Raw genomic sequence first — 18,069 nt, forward strand, 5'->3', positions numbered from 1 at the left:
AATGTGAAACCTATAGGCAGTTTGCTGAGCCAGAGTCTAGGTTCTACCACACATGAGCCACAGACTTGGGGGAGTCACTTAGTCCTTAAAACCTTGATTTCCTCATCTGTGCAAAGGGGACAGCAATAGTACCTCCATCACACATTAAGTCAAGTACTGGCATTCAACTTTACATGCATTTTTCGCAGATAATCTCCCCCCACAACACAGTAAATCATACACAATTATGATGTCTATTTTACAAACAAGAAATCCCATGGCTCAGAGATGTTAATCAAACTGCCAAAGGGTACACAGCTAGACTCACCTGCAGGAGGTCTGACCCAAAACCAGTACTCTAAGCCTCTGTCAATTCTGCACACCTGTGAAGCATGAGAAGGAGGCACCATAGTCCCTCTGCAGGATGAAGGGGTAACTGATGTGTGTGTGGGAATTGCCATTTAAGAAGGGTGTGACAGATCCCTGCCCTTATGGCACCTGCTAGGCCATGAAACTCCCACTTGTTCAGCACCTCCCAGGTGTCAGGCACCATGATGAAAGCTCATCACATCATCACCATCTCATCACCATGGCAACCTTCCGAGGCAAAGACTGGAGGACACTGAGGCTCAGAGAGGTTGAATTCCTGGTCCATGGGTCACAGAGTTTGTCAGCGGTTGGCATCCCAACACACATCTGGGTCTGTCCTACACCTACTCAGACTTGTGGATGGGCTCTGAAACACCCTTAATGTCTCTCAAGTGCCCCTCTCCCCCTCATTACCTCCCACTCTGAAAGCATGAAGCTGTTTATTCTGCACCAGGATAATGACCACGGGGGCCGAGCAGGGCCATGGCACAAGCTATAATTACTGCAGACAACAATTTGCATTCCAAATCTGAAATGTGTTCAGGGCCTCACTTGAGCCCTGTAATCAGCTTAGCCTCTGCCCAAATCTCTCTCTATATGAAGACATACTTGACGACCTGAGCCACAGCGGAGTTTGGAAAATCTGTCTCTGCCCCCAGCGAACTGCCATCTGAGGAAAAACCATACTGAGAAATAGCAGGGTTGAGTGAGATTTAAACCCTGGAGAGGTCAAATTCCTCTGTTGCCGAACAAGGCAAATAGTAGCCAGGACAGGGGACAGGCAGGGCAAGACCGGTAAATAATTAAAGTCAGGAAATGCATTACATAACACACGGGCCTCAGTGCCCAGAGGTGGAATGGACCACTCCCCCCGACCTCTTTTATCACATAGTGCTGTCTTGCCTATGAGTCACATGTCAGGGCGTGGTGGTCCAGCTGCCCAGGACAACACAGGACACCTACTAGATCAGTGAAAGGCACATTATGAGAAAAAAAAAAAACATCATCTGCATCAGAGGGAGAGTTCCAGGAGGACCTTTCCATGGACAAAGAATGCTATGATTTGGGTACTCCCAGGAGTGGAAGGATGGTACAGTGAGGAGAGTGGGGTTACCAGAATTTTCAACCCTGCATCTGGCCACTTTTACTATATCTGAATCACAGAAGGATTTGTACTAAGTGGCTGGAGTCCTGAGTACTGGTTAACTGGAATTCACCAGGGCTCTACTTTCTTTTAGTAGAGAAAGAGGACAAACCACATGTCAATTTCCATAACCCCCCAATCCTGACCGAAGACTTTCACATGAAACCTCTATTGCGCTGACAGTATCTGCAAGCCAAATGTAGACTGCCCTAAGAATCACAGTGCTTCTTGGGGCGCCTGGGTGGCTCAGTCGGTTGAGCGACTGACTTCAGCTGAGGTCATGATCTCGCAGTTCGTGAGTTCGAGCCCCACATCAGGGTCTGTGCTGATGGCTCAGAGCCTGGAGCCTGCTTTGGATTCTGTGTCTCCCTCTCTTTGCCCCTTCCACACTCATGCTCTGTCTCTCAAAAATGAATAAACGTTAAAAAAAATTAAAAAAAAATAATCACAGTGTTTCTCAAACCTTCCTGTGCCACACATCAGCTGAGGAGGCTGAGGAGCCTGTTAAAATGCTGATTCTGATTCAGGTCTGGGGTACAGCCTGAGATTCTACTCCTTTTTTTTTTTTTTTTTTTTAAAGTAGGCTTCATACTCAGCGCAGAACCAAATGTGCGGCTTGAACTCACGACCCTGAGAACATGACCTGAGCTGAGATCAAGAGTCAGATGCCTAACCAACTGAGCCATCCAGGTGCTCCAAGAGTCTGCATTTCTAATGAGCTCCCAGGTGCTATTTCTGCTACTGCCCCATGGACCACACTTTGAGAATCTTTGCTGGGAGACATGCTAGTGGCTTAGGCTGAAAAAAATCGTATTTTCTATGCTTCTATGGTCATGGAGTCAAGCAGTGACTTCACTTTAAGAGCAAAGAAGTAAACTCAAGCACTAGGTATCTTTAAGGTTCCTGTTTCAAGTTATCTCATTGGTGGTTAACAGGATGACTGTTCCTCAAGGAAAATGTTGTTAAATGCTGTTAACTAAGGAAAACCCAGAAGATCTTCCATTGGCTGAAGTTTCTGGAATAGCCCTGGATCCTCTAAGGTTCAAAGGACCTGAGGCATCAAAGGACAACATAGCTGGGGATCTTGCCTTCGCCAATGTTCTCATTCACTGATGCTTGTCTCCCATTCAGCAGGGTGGCCAGACCACTGCCGGTATGGTATGTTCTAGAAGCTGAGTAAACTGTTAACCCGGTCTATCAGTTGTGGCTGAGGGTCTCTTAGGGACTCGAGCACTTCGTCATCAGTTACAGATTGCAACTTCCTAACCAGATAGGCACCTTAATAAAATCATTCAACTAATCCGATGCATTTTTAAAAAAACTGGCTGAAGCAGGCTGTCCAGTCCCGTTATGCAAACAGTACACAATGAATTGCTGATAGCATCTCCTTACCATTGCCAACATAAACTCTGCCAGGCCGGCAGAAATAAGCCCAGTGACTGTAAGCAACAATAGTTGCATGAGTTTGTTTAAATAAACATAACTAACAGGTAAAAATGTTTTTATCTCCTCCCATTGCCAAGCCAGAGATTTTGAGACTGAATTCTTGTAGAAATAAAACCAGTGTTAAGTATAAGAAACAGAAGGCAGCTAAGGAGAGAACACCCAGAAAGCCAACTTTGTGTTTCTTCCAGAAACACACATGGAGATACCAATTTTTGGAATAAGTTAACTAGAACAAATAAAACCAAATTAATTCACTTACTTGCATTGTCTATTTACTATTTCACAGTAAGGATTTTGTTTCTTTCCTGTTCTTGTCCACTTGTCCATTTTTATGCACTTTTTTGACATTTGCCCTTTGAGTTGGCTAGTGGAAATACTTCTTAATATATTAAAGAAGTTTGATACCACTAAATAACATAAAATAACACACAAGAGATGTAATAGGCAATATTAGTCTTTAAGCCAAAACTCTAAAATAGAAAAAAAAAATGCAAGTGGACAAGGAAGGGAAATGAGCATTTATTAGAGGGATGATATTCAAGTAGGAGGCACGATCGATGAGGGAGTTTGGTGTACCACGTCAGAATGACTCATGAAACAAGATGGAGAAGTCACTTCCTAAGCAATGGATATCAGAACAAAAGGAAAAGCGAATCGAGGACAAGTATTTTAGTGGCACATACGCAGAGCCTCTTAGTCACTCTGGATAATGAGATGAGTATATTTTAAAAAGAAGGAAAAAAGATATGACATCAAGACCGTAAGAATAGGCAGCAGGTTTTATTACATTTCAAGAACAGTCAATCTTGCCCATTTGCACCAATAATGCAGACTTGAAAGCACTATTCTGGTCTAAAACTCAAGCTTTTTCTTTCCTTGAGAAGTTTTAGAATTTGGCGACAAACATACATGCCTGGCAAAGGTATGGCCCAAGAAAAACATGTTTGATTTTAATTACTCGTAAAACAAATAATTTAACTCTTGTAAGACAACAAAAATACTTTGCAGGGGGAAGGGTATTTTTAAAAAGCCAGTATCTTTTTGACCCCCAAATTACTAAGCCGACCTTGCAATCTATAGTCCTCTGAGTTTCAATAATAAACTAAACCAAAGAGAAAGAATACACAGGTTGCCATATTAAACATTTTTCTCTAATTTTCCCAAAGTGATATTCCAAAGTAGTGTCCCAAGCTATCATCCATAACCCATCAACATAATAGACCCCAACTTAGTAAGAAGCAATTGAGTTACCTATTAATTCTTTGGAATATTAACTCTTTGGGGGATGATTTCTTTCTTGGCTGAGTACATAGTATTCATTCTTATTAAGATGCTTTCCTCCCCTCTCAAACATCCAAGTAAGATTTATGGATTCGTTGTTATTAGAAAAGGAAGACAAAATTCCTCCAAGTTCACCTTCGCCCAGTTCTCACATTTGAAACTCCTCCATAAACAGATGCCTTATTTTAAAATTCCATCTTAAGTAACCACAGGATTTAGGCAAATTCATTGAATTTCTGACTTCGATTTATTCCTGTGGCCTACTGGGATGATTTTTCTTCTTAAACCTTTAAACCTAAAACTCCACTCCAAAATTACAGTTCACATATCTGTCTCCTCACCTCAATTTTTCTTCTTGATTATGAAAATTACATATGTACACACCATGTAGAAACTTGGAAAAAACAAAACAAAGAAAACAATGTCCCTTCAAACTCACTTACTGGGAGGAAATCATTATTAATATTTTGGCATGTTTAATTTTTTTATAGCAGAATCATTACTCTATATACAATTTTATTTCCTGCTTTTAAAAACATGCTAAACATTTTTCATTGAATAACACTCTTCCTCAACAACCCCTTATGGCTCCATAATACATGCTCATAAGGATAAGACACAACTCACCAACTGCCCCACATTATCAGACATTTAGACTTTTCCCACTTCTTTCTATCATTATAATGATTGCTGCACTAAACACTTCTATGCATAAATCTTAATCCACATGTCTGGTGGCTTCTGCAGGATAGATTCCCAGGAGTGGAATTATTGGGGCCAATGGCCATAAATACGTTTATGGTTCTTTTTTTTTTTTTTAATGTTTATTTATTTTTGAGACAGAGAGAGACAGAGCATGAACGGGGGAGGGGCAGAGAGAGAGGGAGACACAGAATTGGCAGCAGGCTCCAGGCTCTGAGCCATCAGCCCAGAGCCTGACGTGGGGCTCGAACCCACGGACCGCGAGATCATGACCTGAGCTGAAGTCGGACACTTAACCGACTGAGCCACCCAGGCGCCCCAATACGTTTATGGTTCTTGACACAAACAGCTTTCCAGAAAGATGATCAAATAATAATGCCACTAAACACCTGCGAGAGAATCCATCCTGCAATACCCTCACTAGCATTTCAAATTACCACTTGTTGAGAGGTGGGGCGGGGAGTGGATCTGAACCAGGCTCCATGCCCAGCACAGAGCCTGATGCGGGGCTTGATCTCATGAAACCTGGGATCATGACCTGGGCCAAAATAAAGCATCCGATGCTCAACCACTGAGCCACGCAGGCACTCCCCAAATTACCACTTTTTAAAAGGCTGATTAAATCTGTAGGTGAAAAACAACACCTTGAAAAATTTCCAATCTTTAGACTGACCTGCTGAGGTCAATGATTTCAAATGTTTCCTCAATATCAAAATAATATTTTATCCTTCAAAACATGACGCTAATTTTTCCCAGTTATAAAAATGCAATCAAAACCACAAACATGAGAAGAATGTCAACATTTGTTAGATATTTTCTTTGGGCAACTAAGGTGCCATGGTTAAGAAGCCAAGAACAGCCAGTTCGATGTACCAGTCTGTGACAATACAGAGAGACACCCCTCACAGAGAGATGCTAGCAAAATAAATTAAGAACTAAACCCACTGCCAAACTTCACAAGATACATAAGATCTGAATTACTGTAGAATAATTACTATAATTACTATGTATTCCTTCTCACAGGTATTGTATTGACTTTAGTCAATACCTGTCAGAAGGAATACATTAGAATGTTCAAGAATATATGAAGACTACATTTGAAATTCATTCATTAGTTTTCTTATGTAAGAAATTTTCTTTCCTCCTCTAAATCAGTGCATATTCCCATATACATCAAGTATATTGGGGGTTTTTTGTTTGTTTGCTTAATGGCACATACATGCAAAAAACAAATGTTCCAGACTCTGTCTACCACAAGCCAGGGCCTGAAATGATCACTCTATAACATGGAAAAATCGTAGATAAATGGAAAGTTTTTCTACTATCCTGGAAATGTTTTGGTGTTATCTTCCTCACATTCTCTTTCCAGGGAATCTGCCCCACTGTCCCCAGCATTGCCCACAGTTCCTGCTGAGTGAACATAAAAGTCGTAGTAGCAGAGGAGAAAAAAGTATTTATTGAGCACTTACTATCTCATAGACCCGGTGCTAAATGCTTGATATGAATTATTTCACTCAATCCTCATCAGAACCCAATGAGCTAGACACATTTTCAGGTGAGGACTCTGAATCTCAGTGAAGTTAGTCACTTACCAACACTGGTGAATGGCAGATCCATTTGATCCTGACCCCCTGGCCACACACGACTGGACCAAGGGAGAGGGAAGTCCTTCTAAGAGCTGGCCAGCAGCCTGCCCATCACCTGTGAGGTCCAGTCCAAGAAAGACAACCTGATGTGATCAGAATTTTCTTAGGAAGTTGGGGACGGGGCACCTGAGACTCCCCAGTGAGTTGTGGGGGAGAGATCATGTCAGGTTTGGTCAGACCACCCCAAAGTGCCACATGCATGGAGAAGACACTGGGAGCAGGACCTACACATCAGAAGGGGAAGGCAGAGAAAGGAAAAATGAAACCAACCACAGAGATAAATCCTGGGTTCCTGCAACTGTATATTCTCTAATTAAACAGCACTTCTCTGGAGGGAGTGGAACAAGTGTCTGTTTTGTTTGTTTTTTGTTTTTTTTGTTTTTTTTCCAAAAGTTCTGCCTAAAACATCCACCATGGACAAACTAATGCTTCTCAGAGGGCAGGTGGGAGGGGGGAGGGGTAGGTTCAGGGGATTAAGAGTACATTTATTGTGCTGAGCACTGAGTGATGTACAGAATGGTTGAATATTGTACACCTGAAACTAACATAACACTGGATGTTAACTATACTGGAATTAAATTTTTTTTAAAAATACAGAAAGGAGGATTGACATTAACTAATTAATTAATTAACAATATCCACCAAGGAATCTACAGTGGAATCACTCCCCAGAGACTAGGCCCCAGCATCTATCCTGTCTGGCAAGTTAGCACCGTTTATAACAAACATCCCATCGTTGTGTGCCTCTTAACGCGCCAAGTAGCTGGCAAACCTTAGTATGTTTTCCTTCCCAAAACCAGGTCTTTAGACTTATCACTTTATAAATATAAAGGACGGAGGAATAAGTTAAATGACATCATAAGGAAGCAACCAGATAAATTCAAATGTGAGACACATTCCATAAGCAACTGGACTGGTCTTTTCAAAAGGTCAACATCATTTTAAAGAGGGGAAAGGTGATGAGGGGAGTATTTAAGAATAAAAAAGACTAAAAAACATAGTAACAAAATAAAATCGTAGTCCTCAATTAGGTTTAAAAAAATCCAACCAGATGTCATGCATGACTTTTGAATGGTTTTGGGGGGAGTACCAACTATATAAGACTATTGCAGAAATTTGAATGTGGAATGAATCTTAGGAAATGTTAGAGAATTATTAATAACTTTCTTAGGTGTGATATTGATGTTATGGTAATAAAACCTCCTTATTCTTAGGACATATATATTGAAGTATTTAGAGGTGAAGGGTAATGGAATCTGCAATTGAATGGCTTATTAAAATAAATCCAAACTGTACAAACATCTATAGACAGCTAGATAGATAGAGCAAAAAGTTAGTGATTGTTGATTTCAGATGGTGGGCCTTCATTGAAGTTATATTTCAACTTCCCATATGTTTGAAATTTTTCATAACAAAAAGTTGAAAAAAATAACACACAGAGGAAAAATAATAATCATGGAAACCCCTTAAAAAGGTACCAGGTAAAGCCTGACATCCCTTCTCTCAATAAACACACTCAATGGTTCCTACTCCACTGCTAGAACGAATGTTGTACATACATCTTCAGTTTAGCCCCTGGTAAGTGTTGCTTGTTTTCAGGGAGCATGCTACCCAAAAAGCCCACAACAAGGTCTGGAATCGCCATCTCGTCACCGGGACTGACAAGGAGGACAGCAGGTTCACCATCCCATCTAATAATGAGCCGTAAGTTCTCTCCCCAGCCCCTTTTCAATGAACAGGTTTAGTTGAACCGGTGTTAATGAAATGCATATCTGTAACCACGCCATCGCACCTTCCTCAAATCAGAGCTGTGATTTTAAATAAATCTTCATCTGTCCCTAAAAAAAAGTAATCAGCCACATTTCTCTTTTTTTTTTTTTTTCTAAATGAGATGTTAGGTCAAATCAGCCCTAAGGATACAAAAACACATCGTGTATTGGAAGCGTTCTGCACAGAACATTTCCTCCTTCCTGAATGTGCATTTAACCAGGTCAGGGCACTGGTGGTCCACATTGCTACTGCAGCATCAAACCCAGCTGGTTTTACTGCCAGCACCTTGTGGAAGTCAGCAATAATAGTCACGCACAAAAAGGCTGGCCCGGGAGTTGTGTTCGTTGAGATTTCCAGAGCTGAATGGCAGGAGAGAGCCTAAGTAGGGGAACAAATGTGGGAGGCCTGAAAACCAAGTAAGAGAAGAATTTTCATCATTAGGCTTATGTAGGGCAGCACATCTAAAAATGGGTCTTATGTAATCAAGTTGTAAGAAGCAATGCTTTTAGAAAATATTTATTTCAATTACTGAAGAGAAGTAAGTTTGTAAGACTTATCTTCAATAATAGAAATATTTCAGTTTGTTTTAAATATAAATAAGTGGTTAGGAGGTAGAACATGTGTATGGCAAACAGATAGCAAAGGGTGGAGGGAACAAAAGAACCTGACATTCATGAAGCACGTGGTTACTAAATGTTTGTTATGCACTAAGTATGCCTGAGACTGGTGAGGTACTAAATATACAGAGGCACTAAATACATATGAGCACTTAACATACATAAGACTTTAATTTGGCTACCCCATTAGAGATACCCATTCTGGCTCCGTGTGTTCTCTTCCCCAAAAAACTGGTATCCTTGGCCAGGTATACTTGTCCCTGAGTCTTTTGATAAAGAAGTCTGTCTCCTTGGCCCAGGGCACCTTCAGTCTGTGGGCCTCTTGCTTGAACTTCAACTCTGCATCATCATCATCAACCACATCATCAGTAGGGAAGGCCAATGCAGTAGAGAAAGAGAAAGGATATATTGGCATTGTGGACGCCTGGATTCAGGTGAGATCCTTCCATCCTGCCTACATCCTCTCTGCAGTGTGTTCATTTACTCCATCTTTTACCCTTTGCTTCTCATTGTGCGTTTCAATTGTTTTAATGGACAGTGTGATTTGAGCACTTGAAAGGCCGGGTGGGAGGGACGTGTTGTTTAGAGTCACAATGAACTAAACCAAGTTCAATCCATTAAACAGGCCATTGACTCTGAAGAGGAAGAAGTCGACAGGAGAGAAGAAAAGTCAGTGACCAGACCTTTACCAACACCCATGCAAAAGGTTTTAATTCCCATCCCCAGTTTCTCATGTGGGCAGGAAACATAAAATAAAATCTAACAGGGAGGGGGAAAGGAAAACTGAGTGGGAGGGTTCAGCTTCAGGAAAGGGATTTTCCAAATAGGTGTATCCCCTTGGCTCTCAACATTACCATCACCTCCCACATCTGCAAATAGCATCAGGACATTTTGAAGGTGACAAGATCACTGCCCTGATACTATTTGTGTAAGAAACGTTAAATTTGATTATAATGAAAGATAAAAAGCTCCATGAAAAGTCATAACTTTGACAAACTACAAAGCAATATGGAGGCTAATATTTGGGCTATTTTCTATTTAAAGCCCAACACTAAGCTCCAACACTTTCCAATATTATAGAAACAGCCATAAGCCATTTCAGAACACAATTTTCCAGAATCTGCTATTATTTCAATGAATCCAGAAAACTTACATTTTATGTCTTATGAGTAGTCTATTCTTGCTCCCAGATCAGATTGTCATGGTTGAAACAAAACAAAACAAAACAAAACAAAACAAAACAACAAGGGGCACCTGGGTGGTTCAGTCAATTGAGGGTGTGACTCTTGATTTTGGCTCAGGTCATGATCTCATTGTGCATGAAATTGGGCCCTGGGTCAGGCTCTGCACTGGTCGTGTGGAGCCTGCTTGGGATTCCCTCTTTCCCTCTTTCTCTGCCTCTACCCTGCTCCCTCTCTCTCTCGAAATAAATAAATAAACAATAAACAAACAAAAACCAAAATAACTACAAGGACAGCTTCCTCCTACCCAATATTAAAGAAAAGGAGTTAGTTTTGTCCACCGGAGGGCCAGACCCTGGGAATCAGGATGACTATCCTCTACCATAGGAGGAGAGGGAGACTTTTGCAGACAAGAATGGTTAGCATCCGCCTAGTGCCTCCCACCTTCTTCCAGAAGCTGCCCCCTTCTTCCCTACATCACTATAGTTAGCATAGGAGCCAACACAGTGGTACAGCAGGACCCCACTCCATGGCCACTGCTGATTGGTCCAGGAGTATCCACCTGACCCAAGCTGGGCCAATCAAAACCCCTCCCTAGCAATTTTGGTTCTGAGCCAAGAAGAGGCTGGTCTCTGCAGATGGTTGCATTTCCACAGCACAGAAAAATGGAAGAAGTCAGTCTGCAGAGAAAATGCAGCAAAAACAGAGGAGTTGGAAACCCTCCCAGGCTCCTGGTGTCTGGTTCCAGTGGCTTCTAAGGCCTCGCTGTATTCCACAAGATACTCCCCAAACCTCTGTAATTAAAAAACAACAACAACAACAACAACAACTCTCCTTATTGAAGCTAATTTGAGTTGAGTTTCCGTTACCTGCATCTAAGATTTCTTAACCCAGAAAACCAAGTCAATCAAAATTATCTTTTACCCTGCACCTTGCTGGAACACAAAAAGGGAATAACTGAACTGATAACTACATAAAATAAGCAAAGGCATCTATAAATTCTGCCTCCAAAGTTCAGAATTTGCGCCACTGTCAGAAAAGCCACTATGTCCCACAGACCTCACATGTGAGCAAAAAAAGAAACTACTTGCGAATCTAAAACTGAGCTTCAGTCTGCCTGGCATATTGTTGTCAGCAGACTGAAGACGACGGGGACTGTTCCTCACAGGTGTCAGCAGCTGCTCTCGAGCTGGCTTCTCCACTGCCTGAAGGGAAACGAGGCAAGAGGGCTAAGCGGAAACCAGACACAGTCAGTTTTTCCTTTTGAGGGGGCACCGCACACAGAAAAGGCATTTCTTAAACACACATATTTAGGAAAGTCATTTCAGGTGTAAGAGAACTCTGATTACAAGGAGCCAATATTTTCTGCACACTTAACTACACGGAGGCATTATTATTCAGATCGCTTTACACCCATTATAACCAAGTCTCAAGGTTTGAGAAGACGGCATTATTGTCCCCATTCTGCCGATAAGGACCTGACACTGTGGAATGTGTCTTGTCTGAAGTTTCCGATCGGCATTGCACCCTCAAAGCCTGTGCCTTTTCACCACTTAGGCTTTTGTTATGACTGCCAAGGACTGTCCACCAAACTCAAGAGTTTGGCTGTCCAGAGGCCAGAGGCGGTGGGCAGTAAAACTTCTCACCCCGAGAGGCAGCCTCTAGACTGATCATTGGGGGTGGGGAGGTGAGGACGGTGAGGCAGGGTGGGGGCAAATGTCTTGCAGCCCAGCTCAGCAGGTGCCTTCCTCTTCTGTGTGCCCAGATTTGATCAGCCCCTAGATGTTTTGCCACAACACATGTTCAGTGATGCACTCTGATGTTCTCTAAGCCCCAGAAGCTTTTGTATATTTTTTTAAGTTTACTTGTTTGAGACAGAGAGAGAGCACAAGCAGGGGAAGGGCAGAGAAAAAGGGAGCCCAAGCAGACTCCATGCTTTCAGCACAGGGCCCAATGTGGGGCTTGAACCCACGAACTGGATAATCACAACTTGAGCTGAAATCAAGAGGGAGATGCTTAACTGACTGAGCCACCCTGGCGCCCCAGCCCCAGGAGGTTTTAAAATAAGCCTCCTCTTGCTTACGGAAGGTTTCGTTGTGGAGGGTGTTTGATTTTAATTGATATAAGTGTGTTTTTGCTAACTATAAAAGCAATATGTTTTCTCTCCCGGAAATTCAGACATTACCAAAAACATGTAACTACCACAGCAACAGGTTGTCAGTCAATGGTGATATTCCTTCAGACATTTTTCTGTGTATATAAGAATATATTCTCTTCCTATAAAGGGGGTTTCATTTTTGTTTTGTTTTGTTTTTTGCTTTAATCCTGGTTTAATCCTAAACATGGAGTTTTACATTATATACTTCTGCACCATCTGTACTTTGAACAATTAAGTGGCTGAGAGCACAGACTGTCCGGGTTCCAAAGCAGAATCTACCACTTTATTGCTATGAGACCTTGGAGTTGTGTAATTAAGATCCTGGGTCTCAGTTTGCCCATCAGGAAAATGGGCATAATAATAGTCCATCTGTCTGATGGAGTTGTTGGGGGTGTGATGACATGCAAAGGACTAAGAACAGTAGCTAACATATTATAAGAGCTAAATAAATGTGACACATTATGCCAGTGTCTTTTTTTTTATTTCTTTTGTCATTTAAAAATATGTTTAAAGTATGAGTTAGAATGAACAACTTGACTTTGTTTACTTGTAATATGTGTTTTCTCTTCTGTGCTATTTACTCATATCCTTCAACTATTTTCCTGTTGAGTTTTCAAACTTGTGTTATTGCTTTGCAAGAGTCCCTTGTATATGAGGGAAGTTAGTAACTTAGTACTGAAGAGAAGTTCCCAAAAGGTACTGGCAAAGAACATGGGCTTTGGAATGAGGTGAGCTGAGGTTAGAATCCCACCTCCACCACTTACCTGTCATGTGACCCTGAGCAACCTGCTCCACTTTTTAAGTTTATTTATTTATTTTGAGAGAGAGAGAGAGAGAGACAGAGAGAGAGAAAGAGAGAGAGAGAGAGAGAGAGAGAGAGAGAGGGCACCAGAAGGCCAGCAGGGGAGGGGCAGAGAGAGGAGGGAGAGACAGAGAATCCCAAGCATGCTCCACACTGTCCACGTGAAGTCCAATGCAGGGCTTGAACTCACAAACCATGAGATCATGACCTGAACCAAAATCAAGAGTTGGAGGTTTAACCGACTAAGCCACCAGGCACCCCTCCACTTTTAAACCTCTCTTCAGTGGACAGAATTATAGCAAGGCTCCTCAAGCCCCCAGACCCTACTGGGCACACCTTGTATAATCAATCCCCTCCCCTGAGTGCAGGCAGAATCTGAGAATGTGATGAAGTATCACCCCATGGCTACATTACTAATTATTGACTTTTAGATCATGTAAAGGAAGATGATCTGGGTGGTGATCTAATCCGGTGAGCCCTTAAAAGGAACTGGGTTCTTCCTCAAGTCAGAGAGATGTGAAGCATAAGAGGCATTTGATGTGAGGGAGATTCTCTCGTGCTGGCTTCAGAGATTTTTCAGGATTTTACAGGCTCATCTGTAAAATGAGGGTGAGGCTCAAACAACATCTATCTTGGGATTTTTCTGGGAAGTAATATCAGCATAAAGCACTCAACACAGTGCCTGGTATAACCTAAGTGAATGCTACGGGCTAATTCCCTAGGATTAAGGGAACTGTTACAATTGTACTCATCATTACAAAGGCAAAGTATATTTTTCATAAATATAGCAGCGAAGGTTAAACCTTTAAAAAATAAAGTCCGGGGTGCCTGGGTGGCTTAGTTGGTTAAGGGTCCAGCTCTTAATTTCGAGCTCAGGTTTTAATCTCACAGTTTGTGAGTTCAAGTCCCAAGTCGTGCTCTATACTGGCAGCATGAGCCCGCTTGAGATTCTCTCCCTCTCTCTTCAAAATAAATAAATAAACTTCAAAAAATTAAGCCCAAAGGAGGAGAAGGGAACTTAAAGGGATTCTGGGCAGTAAAAGGTTTATCGTAGAATACTCAACTTGTTTCTAGCATTTGAAAAAAAAAAAATCTTCATGTCTAATTTCCTTTGAAGAAAAAGTATGTGTCATCAGCCTTGTTTTAAAGAGGCAATATGCTCTAATGGCTTGGGGACAGACAGTGTCGGGTTCAAATCCTGGCTCTGTCACTTACCACAGCTGAGATTTTAGGCAAGCTAGCACATGGTGAGGCTCAGTTTCCTCAACCTTGAAATGGGAATAAATATATCTACCATGCAGGGCTGCCATAGCCTGGCCTGGAGCTGATGATCAATAAATGGAAGTAAATGTACAAACTGAGGCTGCAAGAAAAGAGAAAGCTGTGCTGCCTTCTTCTGCAGGGTAGACACAGTAAGGTCACATTAAACACTGGCCTGGCCAGATATGTTTTGACTATCCCTCTACTGAGTTGTGAATTTTGGAACATTTCAGCCTGGCTTTCAAGAAACATTCAACTACACTGAGTTTTGTGCACTTCCTTCCAAGCATAGGACCTGGGATGTGTCAAGGCAGCATGGAGCAGGCATAGGACCCTCTGCCTGGAAATACGGTTCTAATTCTGATCCCTCTACTTCGAGTGACCCTAGGAGCGGTCCCCATTATTTCCTGTCTGTGTAGAAACCAGACCCCTTTTTGTAACAGTAGCAAACTTGGCCTTGGAGAAAATGACCCTTCTCTACCTCAAGTGGCTTCTCTACCCCTAGGTGGCCAGTAACAAAACCCTGGCCACCTAGCTCCCTCAGGAGGAACAGGTGACCAAGGCCTGTCTGATCTTCTTGACTACCATGACTGGCCAAGGTATAACTATTTGCCAAGCCAGGGCAATCAGAGTCCTACGCTGGGATTTCATACATAGACTCTGGAATCAAAAGCATCTTTCTTTTCTCTGGAAAGGAGTAGTTGTTTGTGGTCATCCTCTCTTCCCAAAGCAGTTCACATGGAGTATGTAAGATAAGATCCATACCCCAGGAATAACAAAGCTGGGAGAGAGCACCCCTGGATACCACTGGATACCCTGAAGCCCACCCATTCAGTTTCCCTCAGTCACATGAGGCAAACAATCTCCCTTTCCACTTGAGCCAGTTTTAATGGAGCTTCTATCACTTGTAACCAGAAGAGTCCCCACTAATACACGAGGCCTTGTTTCCCACATCTGAAAATTAAAAGGTCAGCTACAATGTCCAAAGTTTCTTCCAAAGCCTCAGAGTCTAGAAATTTCTTCCCAAATAGCCTAGGCAGGAGTAAAGAACAGGCACTTAGAGAAAGAGACAAGATAAGCACAGCCATGGAATCTGGCTGATATTTAATTGAAATCTCAGTTGTGACACCTAAACAATGCATTGTACGTAATAGTAAGTCTTGCTAAGTATTTCCAAGGGCAGGAGTTGTGCTCTTGATATTTTCACACTCCTAGGGAGAGTTTCCTTCCTGTATCTCTCTCTCTCTCTCTTTCTCTCCCTCCCTCCCTCCCTCCCTCCCTCTCTCAGCTAACTGGAGGAGTTGTAGCAAATATTTGCATAAGGAAGGTGGAAATTCTGAGCTCAGCACTGTCCCAATCAGATGGGGACCAGATGTGCAGTGAGCACCTGATGGAAGCACTTAGTAACAGTACTCCAGGGTCCCACCTCTCAGGGTCCCATCTTCTTATTCTCATCATTCTGTTCTGGTTTTACTCATAATGTTCCCTCTAGAACTGCCCCCCACCCAAACCATCCTCTTGGCTTCTCTCCATGAGTGTATGTGCAGCACCCATGGGTCTGGTGAGAGACAGACACGGCATCACCCCTTGCCCAGGAAGATGGGGGAATCAGGAGGGTTGGTAACACCAAGGGCCTCTGTCTCCTTAGATGAGCGTGGGAACCAAGAAACCCAGCCTGCACTTAATAACGACAACTTCTAAAAGGGCTAAATCACTTGGTAGGTAGGAAGAGTGTCATCCAAGGGCCACCAGCTCTTCCTGAACCTCTCCTCAGCCAAAAATCCCAGACCCCCCAAAAGGAAAACCATAAACCCTACTCCCAATGCCTTGAGGAGTAATGTAGATCTGGAGTGAATGTTTCCAGGGAAGACAAGGAGGGGGTTACAATACAATTCATTCAGTGAGATTTTCCTTAAAATTATTTTGAAACATCTCATCTTTTTCCAGACTCCTTATTAAGATGCCAACCACTCCCTCTCTTCCCTCGGGCCCTGTCCCCGGCTCCCTCCTTAGCCCTCACATGTCTCCCACTTGGCTTCTCATCCAGAGTGATGTGGTTCCTTTTCCCCTTGCCTTTTACCATCCATCTCTCCCCAACATTTCTCCCTACCCCACCCCCAAAATCTACAAATGCCCAGGGCATAAGCAAACTGACACAGGATCTTTATTCTTTATAAGCCAAACAGGAATGGAATTACAAATGCTTACAATAGTTTCCTCTGCCATGCATATAAATACGGGAAATTCACGAGCACACAGATTCTAAAAACTTCCTTTCTTAATAAAGAAGAAAATAAAGCATTCACAAAAAACATGCCCTGCCCTAGGACAGCATGCATAGCTCAGTCTAACAAGCCTGGGAGTCACATTTCATTATAGAAAATGTATCAGCTAGATAATGCCTCAAATGTCTTCATTCTGGCATTCTGGGTGCTTCTCATTCTTCATTTCCAATTACCATAACGATGGTTACAAAGCATAGCCTGGCTGGGAATAAGGGTGTTTCCACTTGGTGGGGTTCCCTCCTAACCCTTCGATGTCACGGATGATTATGTTCCAAGAGGGAGACAGATCAATCTGGCCAATCTGGCAATTATCAGGCCCCAGACCATCTCCCTCTGGCATATCTTGATGTCAGCTTGTCTAACTTTACCAATAAGCCCCATGGGCCAGGAAAAATCAGAGCAAGGACACGGGACCAAAATAAACACCACAGCTGGGCACCTGGGTGGCTGTCAGTTAAGTGTCTGACTATTGACTTTGGCTCAGGTCATGATCTCATGGTTCATAGGTTCAAGCCCGGCATCAGGCTCCGTGCTGACAGCTCAGAGCCTGGAGTCTGCTTTGGATTCTGTGTCTCCCTCTCTCTCTGCCCCTCCCCTGCTTGCACTCTGTCTCTCAAAAATGAATAAATGTTAAAAAAAAAGATTCTGTCATCTATTTGGTTGCAATTAGCCAGGGACAGTTTGTTTGTTCTTCTGCAGTGATTCCCTAATTTTAAATACTACCATGCAGGGGTGAGAGTATCAAAGGGTCACTTAAACCAAGTGTGTATCTAACAGGCTCCTCTGAGCAGCAATTTCTGTAAAACAGAGTTGCGCTCAAAAACTTACAAAGCATTTTTCAAGGGAAGACATTTGAAGAGGTCTTATGGCCACAGGTAAGGTAATCAATTGTCCCAGTTTACCTGGGACTTCCAGTGCTAAACCCAGGGCAATCGCAGGCAAACTTGAGTGGTTGGTCACCCTAGATGTACCCCAGTACTTGACTAGTGACCACTGCTGAAACAGAAGGAAGGCTAGGGTGTGCTGAAGGGACACCAGAGAGGGAGGGAAAATAAATGCCTTCAAATAGGCCAACTTGCTCATAGAAGGTCCAATTTCTCTATAGCTCAAAAGTGACAATAAATGTCAACTATTCCCAAGTGTGTACAAACTGCCTCGTCAACAAAGGATTTATTGGCAATGGGGAAATGCCACCAACTCCATCAACTCTCTTTAATGTAGTCTCTAAGCACGGCAACACATCAAAGGCTCTGAGAAGTCTCACAGTGGTGAACATATTTAATTAGGTGCTCTCAGTGTGCCCCAAGGTTATTTGACCACACAGGTTTTTTTTCCACCTAATGGTTATGATCATCCAAGTGAACACACTTGGAGAAATGGGGACCTTATTCACAAAACCATAAACAACTTAGGAGACACACAGTTTACG

The 18,069-nt window shown here is 42.6% G+C and overlaps 1 protein-coding gene across 2 annotated transcripts in view; it reads right to left on the minus strand.

The window, feature by feature from the left end:
- Positions 1-18,069, minus strand: part of ARHGEF3 (Rho guanine nucleotide exchange factor 3) — a 306,479-nt gene that overhangs the window by 189,461 nt on the left and 98,949 nt on the right. The gene's annotated exons all lie outside the window — the stretch shown is intronic.

This window comes from Panthera uncia, chromosome A2 (assembly GCF_023721935.1).
Source record: "Panthera uncia isolate 11264 chromosome A2, Puncia_PCG_1.0, whole genome shotgun sequence".
Taxonomy (NCBI): Eukaryota; Metazoa; Chordata; class Mammalia; order Carnivora; family Felidae; genus Panthera; species Panthera uncia.